This window comes from Podarcis vaucheri, assembly GCF_965113315.1.
Source record: "Podarcis vaucheri genome assembly, chromosome: 12".
NCBI lineage: Eukaryota > Metazoa > Chordata > Lepidosauria > Squamata > Lacertidae > Podarcis > Podarcis vaucheri.
The window spans coordinates 33,635,797-33,649,568 of NC_138750.1; the positions used below are offsets into that span (position 1 = coordinate 33,635,797).

The following is a 13,772-nucleotide window of genomic DNA, read 5'->3' on the forward strand; positions in this document are numbered from 1 at the left end:
CATTCAGGACTGTAGGCTCCTCGTTCTCTCCCAGCCAGCTTCTGACATGAAGCATTTTTAGGAAAAGTTTGAGGCAGGGCAGTAGCCGAATGTTAGAGCACATGCTCTGTATGCAGAAGGTCCCAGGTTCAACCCCTGGTGCCTCCAGGTAGAATGTTTAATGTCTCCCCTCTGAAACGCTAGAGAGCGACTGCTAGTCCGTGTGCACAGGACTGAGCTAGAAGGACCAAGGGGCTCAGCAGTATGAGAGACAGCTTCCTGCATTCCTACGATATGCTTGCTTTATCTGGTAATTTTAGGAGTGCCTTGACTGTATAGATGGAAATCCTTGCATACCTGAGAACCTGCTTCCTGCAGGGTGCAGTGCCTTGCAAGTGAAGCAGTCTTTAGTTAAAGGGAATGTTCTTAGTGAAAATGGCACTATTCATTGACAAAGTACAGCTAGGAAGTCTCCTCTTTGAAACCCTGGAGAAGCCACTGTCTGCGCTCCTTTGAACAATGGCCTCTGTATAAGTCATGCTCCTGTATAGCAATGGCAGAGGTTAGGGAGTTGCGCCTCTAAGCCCTTGCACGGTTTATAACTTCCCTTCTCTAACAACCATCTCTAGTGGTTTCAGATGACAGCCAGTGCGAAGGCTGGGGCTATGTGCAAACTGTCTGCTTGGACGTTCATTAAATACTTTGCATAATTGTCCCGTGCAACGCTGCACAGCACCTAGCAGCTGTGAAAGAGAAGAGGGAGGCAGGTACAACAAGATGCATGTTTTAAGTTCTCAGTCTGTGTGAAGGAAAGGATCTTGGCTTAAGACTCCATCTCAGGTGGCTCCTCTTTAGCTCTCCCTTCCCACAGCTAGTTACACATGCAACTTAACTCCGATTTAAACAGCCAGAGTTTAAAACCTAAACCTGAAACAACGCATTATCAAAGACTCATAAGTACTTGAAGTGTCCATGCATTTCTTAGCCTCCTTTCCCGCCCCAGGGTTCTTTACTACACACTGTAAGAAGCCAGTGTGTTTTACATCTCGGGGGAATGGGGTGCTGCTGTACGGTAACTTCATTGCTTTACTATCAACTAAGCCCATAAAGCAGATCAGTATCTCCTTTTTCTGCTCTCTGCATCATTTAATGTGTTTGAAATATAATTAGCTGGGATATTATGTTTAAACCTGAGGTCTCTTATTTTACAATTAGGCTCAAATAGCAGTGTCTGTGGGGGTGTTGTGTATAATTAGGGATGAGCATGTCTATTCAATTTGTTGTAAAGAGAGGAGCCATTACAGCCATTCAGACAATACCGGGATAATAGATTTATCCTCCAGCGTTTCTGCCAGAGGCTTGAGATTGTCATTGCCTTTCCACAGTGCATGGCAGTAATCAGAATTTTAATTCAAGCTGGAGGGGGAGACCTGACAGTTAGTACCCTAAGTTGTCATTGTCTAGAATATAATATACTCCTGTGCATTTTATTATTGTTGCTATTATTTAAAAAAAAGCAGAACTTCTCTCCTCTTTGCTGACAAGGAAGTGCTGGGGATTTCTTTTTCAACTTGGCTGCTCAGCCTTTAAATTTAGAGCAGCTGCAGTTAAAAAGAAGAAGAAAAAGCAATTCCCCCCGCTGCAAAATTAGATCAACGCCGATCATAATTCCTATCGCATGGATTAGTTGGCTAAAGGTCTCAGGTGATGGGTAAAGACTTTTCCATGCTGCAGATTAACCTTTGTGAACGGCAAAGGTACAACAAATGTAAAATGTGCATACAGAGATTAAGCAGCATTATTGTAGGGGTTCCTTTTTGACCTGAAATGTTTTAGGTATTTCATTTTGAGATGGCTTAGTGGCAGTGCAAGGGGCCATCTTGACTGCTGTGATAAGTGTAGTGCCTCTGTATCTACTCTGCTCAGAAACAGTACAGAAACTGCAACCTCTCCCCACCTGCCATAAGCATTTCTCTGACTGGAATAATGCAGTGAAAGATTCTGTACTAACATTGCTGAGGAAGACATAAATGTAGAAATCTAGGAAAATAATAATTGCTTAATTCCCCACCTCACAAGATGGGGCTACCAGGACCGTCATATAGTACAACAGTGGCAGTTTATATTGCTGCAGGGTTCATAGCGCAACTTCTCTCACCACATCATCATCATCATCATCATCATCATCATCATCATCATCATTAAATATAGATGGCACCAAAATCCATAATGACCTGGTTCAGTATGCACATTTTTCCAGCTCACATTGTTTGACAGTATTATAAATTGAGCTCCATTCTCCCTAGAAGTGATTCTCTGAGTCGGACTAGCTTTATGCAGATGTTGAACTATGTGAAATATAGGTGAGAGACAGAAATTCCCTCCCCCAGGCTTTGCACATTCCATGAACATACTTCACAGATCCCCTAAACACACAAACTGTGGGCACATATGCTGAGCTGCCTGCTCAAGAAGACTTGCTTTTATCAATTCATGTGTACTGGTTGTATCATTCGCAGCAGGGATGGGCAACTTGTGGCCCTCCAGATGTTGTTGGATTCCAACTCATATTAGCCCCAGCCATCATGGCCAAGGTTGAGTGGGACTCCAGTATCTGGAGGGCCACAGGTTCCCCACCCTTTATGTGGAACCTTTGCAGACGTTACAGTGAATGAGGAGCTTCTTATCCATCTTCTGTCCCTTCAACCTCCACTTCATGCAGCCAGCTAGAGGGAATAGGGGAAGGAAAGTAGCTCAGTGGTAGGATCACATGACTGTATGTAGAAGGCCACAGGTTCAATCCCTGCAATCTCTAGGTAGGATGGGAAAGATTCCTGGAAAGCTATTGTGAAATGAGTGTAGACAATATTGCTCTAGAATGGACTTAATGTTCCTTGCTGCTGAGATCCTGCTCCCCTTCCCCCATTTGTGTTCTCTATATGGCTTTTAAACCTCTACCTAGGGTTTCATGTTAAATGAGATTTTGCACATGTGTTCAGCAGACCAGGTGTGCACAGCTAATTGCTTTAGAGGCAAGTACACAGAAAGTTTTGATCCGGTTCTCTGTAGAACTCTCACTGATTGCTCCGCATTGAATGACCAAGCAGCCATCCATTTGGCTATTATCACCTCTACTGGGATCAATTCTCTTTCTTAAAATATTTTTTATAAGCATAGAAAATAATACAATAATATGAAATGCTTAAATTACATATCTGTTTAAGTATGTGGAGAGGTATGCATACATTTCCCTAATTATGATTGTTGTCCCCTCTCCAGATCCAAATCCCCTTCCCTTGTTCCTCTGTATGGTTTGCTTGTTTCTCCATGGGGCAGTTAGTTTTCCAAGTGATGCTGCTAGAGCTGCAGATGAAACTGATTCCTGTGGACTATATGATAAGGTGCACATGCATCAAGTGTGCATCATTACAACATTACAAGCTGGAACAGAACTACTGTACAACAGATGACCTGTTTCTGAATGTTTACTGAGAAAGCTTGTGAACATCAAACTGGTGTTTCTAATCAACCCTGTGGGAGCTTGGCCACCACTATTTTAAACAAGACAGACAGAAACCAAGGATGGGAAAGCAGCAATGTGGGAGGAAGGCAGTGCAAGACTGTCAAAAGTGATTTGACTATACCCATGACCTGTCTTCTTTGATGGCCCTTTTGCTAACGTAAATGATTTTCTTAAATGGTATTAAGCCTTGGAAATACTGTGCTGATGGATGAATGATATTTTAAAAATCCATCTTATTAGCCTATTATTTTCTCCGTAAGCCTGTCATGTTCATTTCCTTCACTCAGCTTTTTCTTGCTTATTGACCTTTCTTTAATCTAGACCACAATATTTTTTTTTGAGTTCTTATTAGTGTGAAATCATTCTTTTACCTGCTATGGAATATCTAAATCCTCAAGAGAACACCAGCTTCCTCAGCAGCAAGTTTAAAGACCTGATATATGTGATTTCAGTATAATGAACTTCCAACTGTTGGGCAGCTCAAGATCCGAGGACTGCAGAATCTATGACATAGTTCAACATCTTAACTGTAGAAACAATCAAAGCACCAGGAAGAGATTATCTATTTTATAAATTAATGCAAACAAGACAGGAGTTATAGGAAAGCTGTTCAATAATGCGTACAAACTGTTTTCAGCTGAGCTGTTCATGAAACATAGCCCCCCTAACCATTTTGTTTCATTACAATGACTAACTTTGTTGAAACTCCTAGATTATTATTATTTTTGTTTCTTTATTTAACATTAATAAGTAGGTTGTTTCATGGTGAAACAGAGTTTAGGTCCCAAAACCTAAAAGTCAATGCAATTAAAGAAGGCAGCATAGAGACAGGACATGATGGAATTATTTTGATCTATTATTCATGCTCATGGCTTGCTGGATGGTTTTCCTGCCTGAGCTGGATTGCATCCATGTTGTGTTTATTGGTAGAAATGAGCCAATGTAGCAGAGATAGGGAACCAGCTGTTGTTGGACCCCAACTCCCATCAGCCCCAGCCAGCATGGTCAGTGGGCAGAGATGGTGGCAGTTGTAGCCCAATACGTCTGGAGGGCCCTGGCTTCTTTATCCATGCAATATAGTATCACACACAGTAGTTAGAAACACACTAGAAATCTACAGTTAATAAAATATTCTAGATTTGCCCCTTCAGCATTTTATATTCCCCTTGCTCTGCTTTATTTAAATTTGGCCTATCGGTCGGATAGATTGATCTGTTTTGGTTCCATGACTCAGATTGATTTTACTCCCCTGCCTGTCTTCAAACTTAGTTCCCCCCCCCCTACTTTTCATTTTTACCAAAATGACACTTGATTGACTCAAGCCATGGGAGCAGCTTGCTATGCTTGACTATGATCAATACGCTGGTGTTCACTGGTCCTTATCATTCCCAGTATGACTGAATTAACAAATGAACCCTGAAAATGTTTCAAGTAGCTGTCAAATTGCACAGGAGAAGCCCACTGATATTGGACGCAAAGTGCTGTGCTGTTTCAGTGCACACCACCTGTGTCAGAAAACATTGACCATGGCACCATGCTATTTGTGTGAATTAAGAACTTAAACAATGCCGGTAACAGCCAAATCAGCAGTTTCTTTCTCTCCAACAGTTTCTGCTTCTTACAATGCTAGATTTTGGCTGCTGAAAAGATGTTACTAAATAACACATGGTGATTTTAGGATGCTATTTTTTTTTTAAATTAATAAAATAAATCTAATAAGCATGCTAATGGCGTTGGGCTTAATTGACAATTGGTTTGGCATGGTATTAAGCACTGTTTAGTCCTCATTTTTATTTTTTTATTTTAAATCTATCTTTGATCAGGTAGGGAAGTTAACGCTGCTCACCCTGTTCCAAAGACCAGTTGCTCAAGCTTGCCTTCTTCTTGCGCAAGGCTGGTTATAACTCTTCCTGTTAGCTGATGTTGCTCTCTAATCATGGAAGTGCAGGCCTGCATCATCCTCTTCCAGAGGCTTTGAGACCTAATGGGGTCTCAAAGAAAATGTCCTGACCATGTTATATAGTGCTCTAGGCCATTTAGATTCTGATTGCAGTATTTCACAAAGAAGAAGTTAGTAGTTCTACTCCATTGTTCCCTTTCCTCGAACTTATCCAGCAGAAAATTCAAAGTTGAAAGAGATCATATTATCAAGGGAGGAAAAAACAAGTTATCACAGCTTGAATGCCTGAGGATATTAGATTTTAAAATATATTTTCTGAGGTAACACGGTTATGGAAAGTGTTTGTTTCACACACTTGCTTAATATATCTTCTGTATACAGCTGGCAGATGGTGCAGTATTTTACAACTAAAAATACTTATTTCTTAGATTGGGAAATACTATTCCATTGCCTCTTTATTTTTTATCCCTGTTTGTTAAATTTATACAGTGTCTACATGAGCATAAGCCTGATTGATCGTTGTAATATAAATGGAGATACATATGATTTCCCATTAAGATACCTAAGAGTGGATTTGAGAAGATATTAATATTGCATCCCAAATGCATACCCATTATCTTAGAATGATACTGTGTGCCACAGCATAACCACATGGATTTTGCTCATTTTAAAAAGTAAATGAAAACCAAAGCTGTTTCAAATTCACAAAAACAATGCATAATATATACAGTATTATTAATATTTCTGGCATCAGTACACCATATAGAATGGAAAATGTATTTTAAAACACTAAAATCTGTTTAACAAAACAACAAACAAGACCTGCTGGACAATGAATGAGCAGGTTTATTTAGTTCTCTTGGATACCAGCCATGTAGCCAAGTAGGAAACAGAGCTCAAACCCTTATAACTATATGAAGTCAATTGAAAATGAATGGGGAGGGGGCATGGCTTTTGTTGCAGCCTAGGTAAAGGAAGCAAGCCCTGCCATTGCTGAAGGGAATCATTGGCAACAAAGGTACTGAGGCCAATTAAGAATGGACCAGTTTGCATAGTGAAGGCACCAGTGACTAATAATAGCTAATAATGCCATTGACCCAGCTTGGACGTTGTTCACCACCATTCAAGTGCAGTCGCCCTTCAGTAAGAACAGAGCTTCCTCCCTATCACCTGTCCTCTCTCAGTGGTAATGGACGATTTAATCCTCTCTCTCCAGCACCCTGTGGACAGACTTGTACATGGATTTCCCACATTTCCTTTCGTTCATGAAGTGCAGGAAGCAGTACACAAAAGAATCACTTACAGTAAAGGGAATATGTCACTCCTGAACAGCCTTTAAGTCCCCACCTATGTTGGTGGGAGGAACTGTGTGGAATTTCAACAAGCCCTTATTAAGCACTTGTTGTGGAGGGGGGATACTTTTCCTTCCGATTTTTTCTTCCTGGCCATGATTCATGTGTGTGGCAGTGAGACATAGGAGTAGAAAGCAATTATTCTGCTTGCTTGTGAACAGTGCTTCTTCAAGCTTATAGATCTCTTAGGGATGGAATATATTACGGCTTATAATTATCTTTCCCTCCTTATGGTCTATTATCCTGGGCACAATATTTCAAGCAGTAGGGGATATTTCCTCATATCATCACAGTCATGCTTGGTTCTGTATACAGAATTATCCTGATTCTGCAAATATATTTTGAGCCTATAATTGCCTGATTGGTGGCATTTGCTATGTTGGTTAAGTCTGTCAACATGTGGCAGACATGCGTCAGAAATCCTTAGCTAATTTTAGCTTTCTGGCCTTTAGGGACACTCACAGCCCCTTCATACTTCATGGTGTGCATTGCGAGGTACCATTATACATGCAACAAACACATAATGTTTGCTCTCTTCCTCAGGTAGGATGTTATGAAGTCTGCAGTTCTGTAATTGTGACAAGAAGTGAAGTTTAAAAAAAAAACTGGTTACAGTGTTTTATTTTTTTCTTGCGGCATGCAAACAATTTGTCATTCAAAGACAAGCACAATCCCTGTTAAATATTCAAAATTAATGCTTTGCAGTGAACATAAATACAATCATTGTTTTTAATTAATGTTATTGAAAACAGCAGTGTTTGTGGAAAATTAATGCATCAGTGTCCTGAAAATGTTTTCTTTTCTGAAATCAGTCAGTGTGAGGAGGTCCAAACAAAATGTCACATGTGACTGATTTGAGCATAGAGACATTTATTTAAACAACTAGGAGGGGGAAAAATATCCCAGCCCCACCAGCAGATGTAAGAAGAAGCCCTTGAACATTTGCCTTAATTGAAATCAGAGCTATTTTTACTTAGGCTTCTTAAAAGGAAATGACTTAAGAATATTAAGTATCAACTAATTAAGACTCTTAATTAAATGCAGATGCTGCTTAACAAGTAATTGACTTAGAGAATATGAATAGGAAATCAGTAACTCATTAAGTGCATACAAGTACAACTAACAGAGCCATGTAAGCTTGTCATGGCTTGATTGCAAAAAGTACCACCATTAAGTTATGATTCCATATATCTGTTAAAAACAAATAATAGTTGCTTTGTGTATTACATTTTTAGGTAACTATTTCAAGTATCATACATGCAAACATGTTCAAATGTGACAACCCAACTTATAGTCAAGGAAACGTGATAGTTTGAAGAGGTTTTGTAAAGCATACTCTCCAGAACTTTGAAATATTTTGGCTTGCTTTAGTTCATCCATTCTGAACTGCCTAAACTCTGCTATCTTTCCACTTTTAGAATACCTTATAAAATATTCAACGACAGAATGGTTATGCTATTATAACTCAATTTCCAAAATGCTTCTGTAGTTGAGATACTCATCATCCCGATGAAAAAGTATCATTTCTGCCTATAGTTGCAACAAAACATTTCCAAGTGTTTTACAAAATTTATAAAGTTCTTGGTATTCCCACCAAAAGTCAGCCTTTCTAGAAATCATTCATTGGTCTTGATGGTACAGCTAAGCTGCTGCTTATTCTTTGGCGATCACTCATAGCCGAGTAAGATTGTCTTCCATAAACATGGTTTTAACAGTCAGTCTGTGACTCTGGAGGCCAATTCTGGACCCACACGTCCTTCCACAGTGGGGACATTGTTTCTCGGGCGGGAGTTGATCACGGTGTGGTTGCCAAGTGTGCCTTCCTCTTAGCACGTTTCTCCCTTGCGTCCTGAGTTTGAGTGTCTTCAAAGTCCATGACACCTTTGGTAAAGGCTGTTCTCCAACTGGAGCGCTCATAGGCCAGTGTTTCCCAGTTGTTGGTGTTTATACTATGTTTTTAAAAATTTGCCTTGAGACAGTCTTTAAACCTCTTTTGTTGACCACCAGCATTATGCTTTCCATTTTTAAGTTAGGAATAGAGTAGTTGCTTTGGAAAATGATAATCAGGCATTTGCACAACATGACCAGTCCAATGAAGATGATGTTGAAGAATCATTGCTTCAACACTGGTGATCTTTGCTTCATCCAGTAACTGATATTAGTTCGCCTGTCTTCCCAAGTGATGTGTAAGATTTTTCAGAGACACCGTAGATGGAATCTTTTGAGAAGTTGGAGATGGCGTTTGTAAGTGGTCCATGTTTCACAAGTCTATAGTAAGGTTGGTAGTACAATAGCTTTGTAAACAAGCATTTTGGTTTCCCTGCGAATGTGTCCTCAAACACTCTGCACTTCAATTGGGAGAAAGCCGCACTCGCAGAGCTCAGGCGATGCTGGATTTCGGCATCAATGTTGACCCTTGTGGAAAGATAACTGCCTAGGTAGGAGAAGTGATTAACATTTTCCAACGTTACACCATCGAGTTGGATTTGTGGTGCTACAGAGGTTTCTTTTGTACTTGTTGGTGCAGCACTTTGGTTTTTTGGATGTTGAGCAACAGGCCAAGCTTTCTGTAAGCTTCTGCGAAGATATTTAGGATGGTTTGGAGGTTATCCTCTGAGCGTGTGCACACTACATTGTCATCAGCATACTGAAGCTCTATGATGGTAGTTACGGTAACCTTACTCTTTGTTTTCAGCCTGCTCAGATTCAAGAGCTTTCCATCTAAGCACTTTGCTCTTGACCCATTAAAAGAGTTACCTATATCATAGGCTATCAGCTTTCAAAAGCAGTGAATTGGTCTGCTTTGTATTAAAAAGATGGTCATTACTGCTTCACACAAATGAGATGTAAATATTTCAGTAATTTCATAGAAATTGACATAATGTTTTACATGAAGCTGTGTAAACCTTGGCAGCTACAACCCTCAATCCAAGGGGCCTTCTGGGAGTCAGTGTACTCAGAGTTTGCTACACTCCATCAATCACTTATTGGCCCCAGAGCATGGCTTGAAGGCATCTGTAAACAGAAGTAGCATTGTGGTTTTCCTGGAAAGCAAAGGACAGTGATAAACTAGTTTAGTTTTCCCACCTGTGCTTTTTTTACCCTGCAAAATGCATATGTCAGCCATATCTACAGTTCGGAGATTTTATGTTTCAGCTCAGCTCCTTTACATCAACATAAGTAGAAAACATAATGGGTTTTTAAAGATAGTGGGCTGGTTCCAGACTATGTTAGTCATTCAGTAGTCCCACTGAAATCTATGAGACAAGCTAGTCATGGCTATCTCAAGTCCCATTGTTTCTATGAGACTACAGTCCTCACCCCATTTATCTGGGAATAAGCCCCACTGAATAGCATTATAACATTTTCTTTCTTTCTTTCTTTCTTTCTTTCTTTCTTTCTTTCTTTCTTTCTTTTTGTTTATTTAACAGCAAAAATGATGTAAGCCAGAGGGGAGGTACCCATTGAATATTAATGTAGAATGGTATTGTTCTACAAAAGCTAATTCTAAGCTGTCAGAATGTTGATAAAACAGCAGGGCTTTGGTATACAGGTAGCTTCTAATCTACCACCAAATGTTGAGCTCAAGACAACAGCTTATGCCCCTTCACCCATTTCTGCCTTTACAATTTCAAAGGACAGTTGTATTAAATGCAGCTGTACTGTGATATATATAGATAGATAGATAGATAGATAGATAGATAGATATTCTTATATGTGATTGATTTTTCCGCTCTTCACTATTGCCTCGATTAAATGGATTTCTATTTATTTTGTGTTACATAAAAATGATATATTGATGTTTTAGGCTCTATAGTAATTTGATTCTGTATGTTATAGTGTTATAGTGAAGTCAGTATTTTCTTCGGCAAACTAAATATTATTGTCAGTTCTTTGACCAGCAACCCAAACTTTGTCAGGGGTTGGGCTGTTGTCCTTCATATATTTTTAAGGAGAATGTTTTCTTGATTGGCTTTTATGCAGTGGAACTGATGGTCTTCAAATGGGTAGTGCATTTGCCTCTTTTAGAAGGACAGAGGTATTTCCTAGTGACCTAGTCAGTTGCTTTTTTTCTTTTGCCTTGTCATGATTTTCTGGTTCTAAGATTATTTCAGCTGCAACACTCAACAGGCTTATTAGGGTGTAAGCCCTTTTGAACACAGTGAAATGTACTGCACAATCCTAATCAATTCTGCTCAGAAGTAAATTCGGTTGAATACAGTGGGGCTTACTCCCAGAAAAGTGGGGTTAGGATTACATTGACCTGGAAATGCCTCACTCCAGTCAGGTCTGCTGCCAATCCATTTAAGCCATCTGTGCTCGGAGGCAGTAATGCAGTCAACACGATACAGTGGTACCTCGGGTTAAGTACTTAATTCATTCCAGAGGTCCATACTTAACCTGAATTTGTTCTTAACCTGAAGCACCACTTTAGCTAATGGGTCCTCCTGCTGTTGCTGTGCCGCCGGAGCACAATTTCTGTTCTCATCCTGAAGCAAAGTTCTTAACCTGAAGCACTATTTCTGGGTTAGCGGAGTCTGTAACCTGAAGCGTATGTAACCCGAGGTACCACTGTATACCATTAGCAGCTGTTCTTTTATAAGTTTTGAAGCTTCCTTCCACTGGTCTGATCCCTGGGCAGTGAATTTCTTCCCATCACTTTCATGGTTATCCTGTGCTACCTGATGCCCAAATTAAGGATAAATGGCAAATCCCTTGCTTGGGGAACACATAGCAGGGCTTGTTAGAGACAAAAGAAGAAAGAAGATAAGGTTTCAGTTCAGTGTTATGGCTGAAAAACATGGATCCAAAAGAAACACGGAAACATAATCTCTCTCTCTCTCTCTCTCTCTCTCTCTCTCTCTCACACACACACACACAGTCATTGCATCCCATTATGTGTCACCATATTATGATAAAAATAAAATATGATTCTATCAACAGTAGCTAGTTTCTGTTGGAATTTCTGCCAGTTGATGTGATTGGAATTACTTTCCCAGCAAAAGGCTGATTGGTTCCTGGTAGCATGCTACGCTGTGAGATAAATTGTGGGGCCCACAAAGGTTAAGCTGTTCATAAAATCATTAGTGAAATCTTAGAAACAATTTGATCTAAACAGCATAAACCCCCAAAGAGATGAAGTAACTGTTATAAAGCATTGCCTCATTCCATATTGTTGCCTCCAGTCAAATAAGACGTGCATATGAGTAGTCTGGGTTTTAATACATCACTCCAATATGCATTTAGTGACTATATTTTTATGCCTTTAGGCAATTCTGATTTATTTTTATTTTTTGAAAAAGAGACTTCGATTATGTGCCATCATATTTTTAGTACACCAATCAAACTTATGCCCTTTGAGGAAAGATATGGGGGAATTTGCAAGCATAGGCATGAATTCCCTGTGCCTAAAACATCTCTCACTTTTTCTTTATCTCTATGCCAGCTACTAATATTCCTCACATCCAAAGCAAAATACCTGCCATCTTCCAACTTGTCTGTTCAGAAGTTGTTGGCTTGTTGTTTGTTTTTTACATTTTTTATGTAATAAAAGTAAGGCCAGAGGTTTGGAAGAAAGTAAATATGACAGTTAACATGATTTGTTCATCAGCTTCCATGGGCCCCAGAACATTCCTCTGACAAATAAATAAGCAATTATTTATCAATATTGACAGCTGTCTTGAATGTGATAGCTGAACATTGAATTTTTTTTAAAAAAATTCAAATGTTTTGTTGTACCTTGGCCTTATATTTTATTGAACATCATGATGTTCAATTATATTGCTGAGACTAGCTGTTACGGTGGAATGATTGACCTGATGAACTGATCGCAACATAATGAACTCTCTCTTTCAGTTTTTGTTGACACTACACGTACTCCAGAGAAGTCTCAAAGGATAAGCCATACGTAATGCCATTGAATTTCTTCACCTATATAACCTGATATTCTGCTGCTCACAAAATAAGGACAGTTTGTGCAGAGATTCTAGGTCTTCATGATGAAGTGGGACCAAGTATTTTATCTTTTTTTGATGTAAGAGTTTTAAAATGTTCTCCCCGAAAGCCTTTTGCTGTCCTAGCCAAAGGTCGACTCTTAAAAGACTTGTGGGAATAGCACTTTGCCAGTGATTCCCCTGGGATCCCATGCTTCTCTTAAGAGGTTTTTGCCAGTATCTTCAATCAGATGCATTTAGAAACCTCTTCTGGCTCCAACTAAAACTAGTTACTCGTCTTCTTCAAGTTTTTCTTAACAGACACCTGAATAGCTCCTTGTCCTCAAATATTTCCAGTGCCCTTTGACAGGCTTTTCGAATATTTAAGGAAGAATGGAAAGAACGCTGTTCCTAATCCCCATTTTGCAAGATGTGCTTATCTTGGGCATTGTACACAGAAAACTGTCCTGCTGATCCCTGAATATTTATATCGCACACCTAGACAAATTGCCTGAAAGCGTGGTCGATTGATTTCAGCAGAACTTTGGCCAAACCTACAGTTTATAAAAGCCACGGGGTCACAGCCAAAGTGTTAAGAGCTTCCCCATACCTGCTTTGTGGGACTATGGAAATTCATAACCAGATTTGCCAAATTAGCTAACTGGTCCATAATTTGTAGTTTCAGCCTTCTGTACACTCTAAAGTAAGGCTGCCAGTAAAACAGAAGAAAGTCTAAATGACTTAAAGCAAAGGAAAAGGATGCTTTATGTTGCCAACTGTAATCTTTGCGATGCTAGAAGTAGATGTGGAGTTGTCAAATTAAGTGCCTTGTGAGTTGCCCCAGTGACTTTCATGTAATTTATCATAATTTATATTACAATCCTATGCATACACACTCAGAAATAAGTACTGGGCATAGGATTGCACTGTAAGGTGTTGCTGTTATTGCTGTCTCAATTGTATAGATACTAAGGATGAGGGAGAAATTGGATTCATTTCCAGTGGCAGCTGGTACTATTGGGACTGGTGGGGCAGAAGGCAGGAAGACAAACAGTAGGTGGAGCCTGAGTCAATGAGAGGCAGAG

At 39.6% G+C, this 13,772-nt stretch overlaps 1 protein-coding gene across 5 annotated transcripts in view; it reads left to right on the forward strand.

Annotated features, from left to right (window-relative positions):
• Positions 1-13,772, forward strand: part of THSD7A (thrombospondin type 1 domain containing 7A) — a 272,706-nt gene that overhangs the window by 170,056 nt on the left and 88,878 nt on the right. The window lies entirely within an intron of this gene.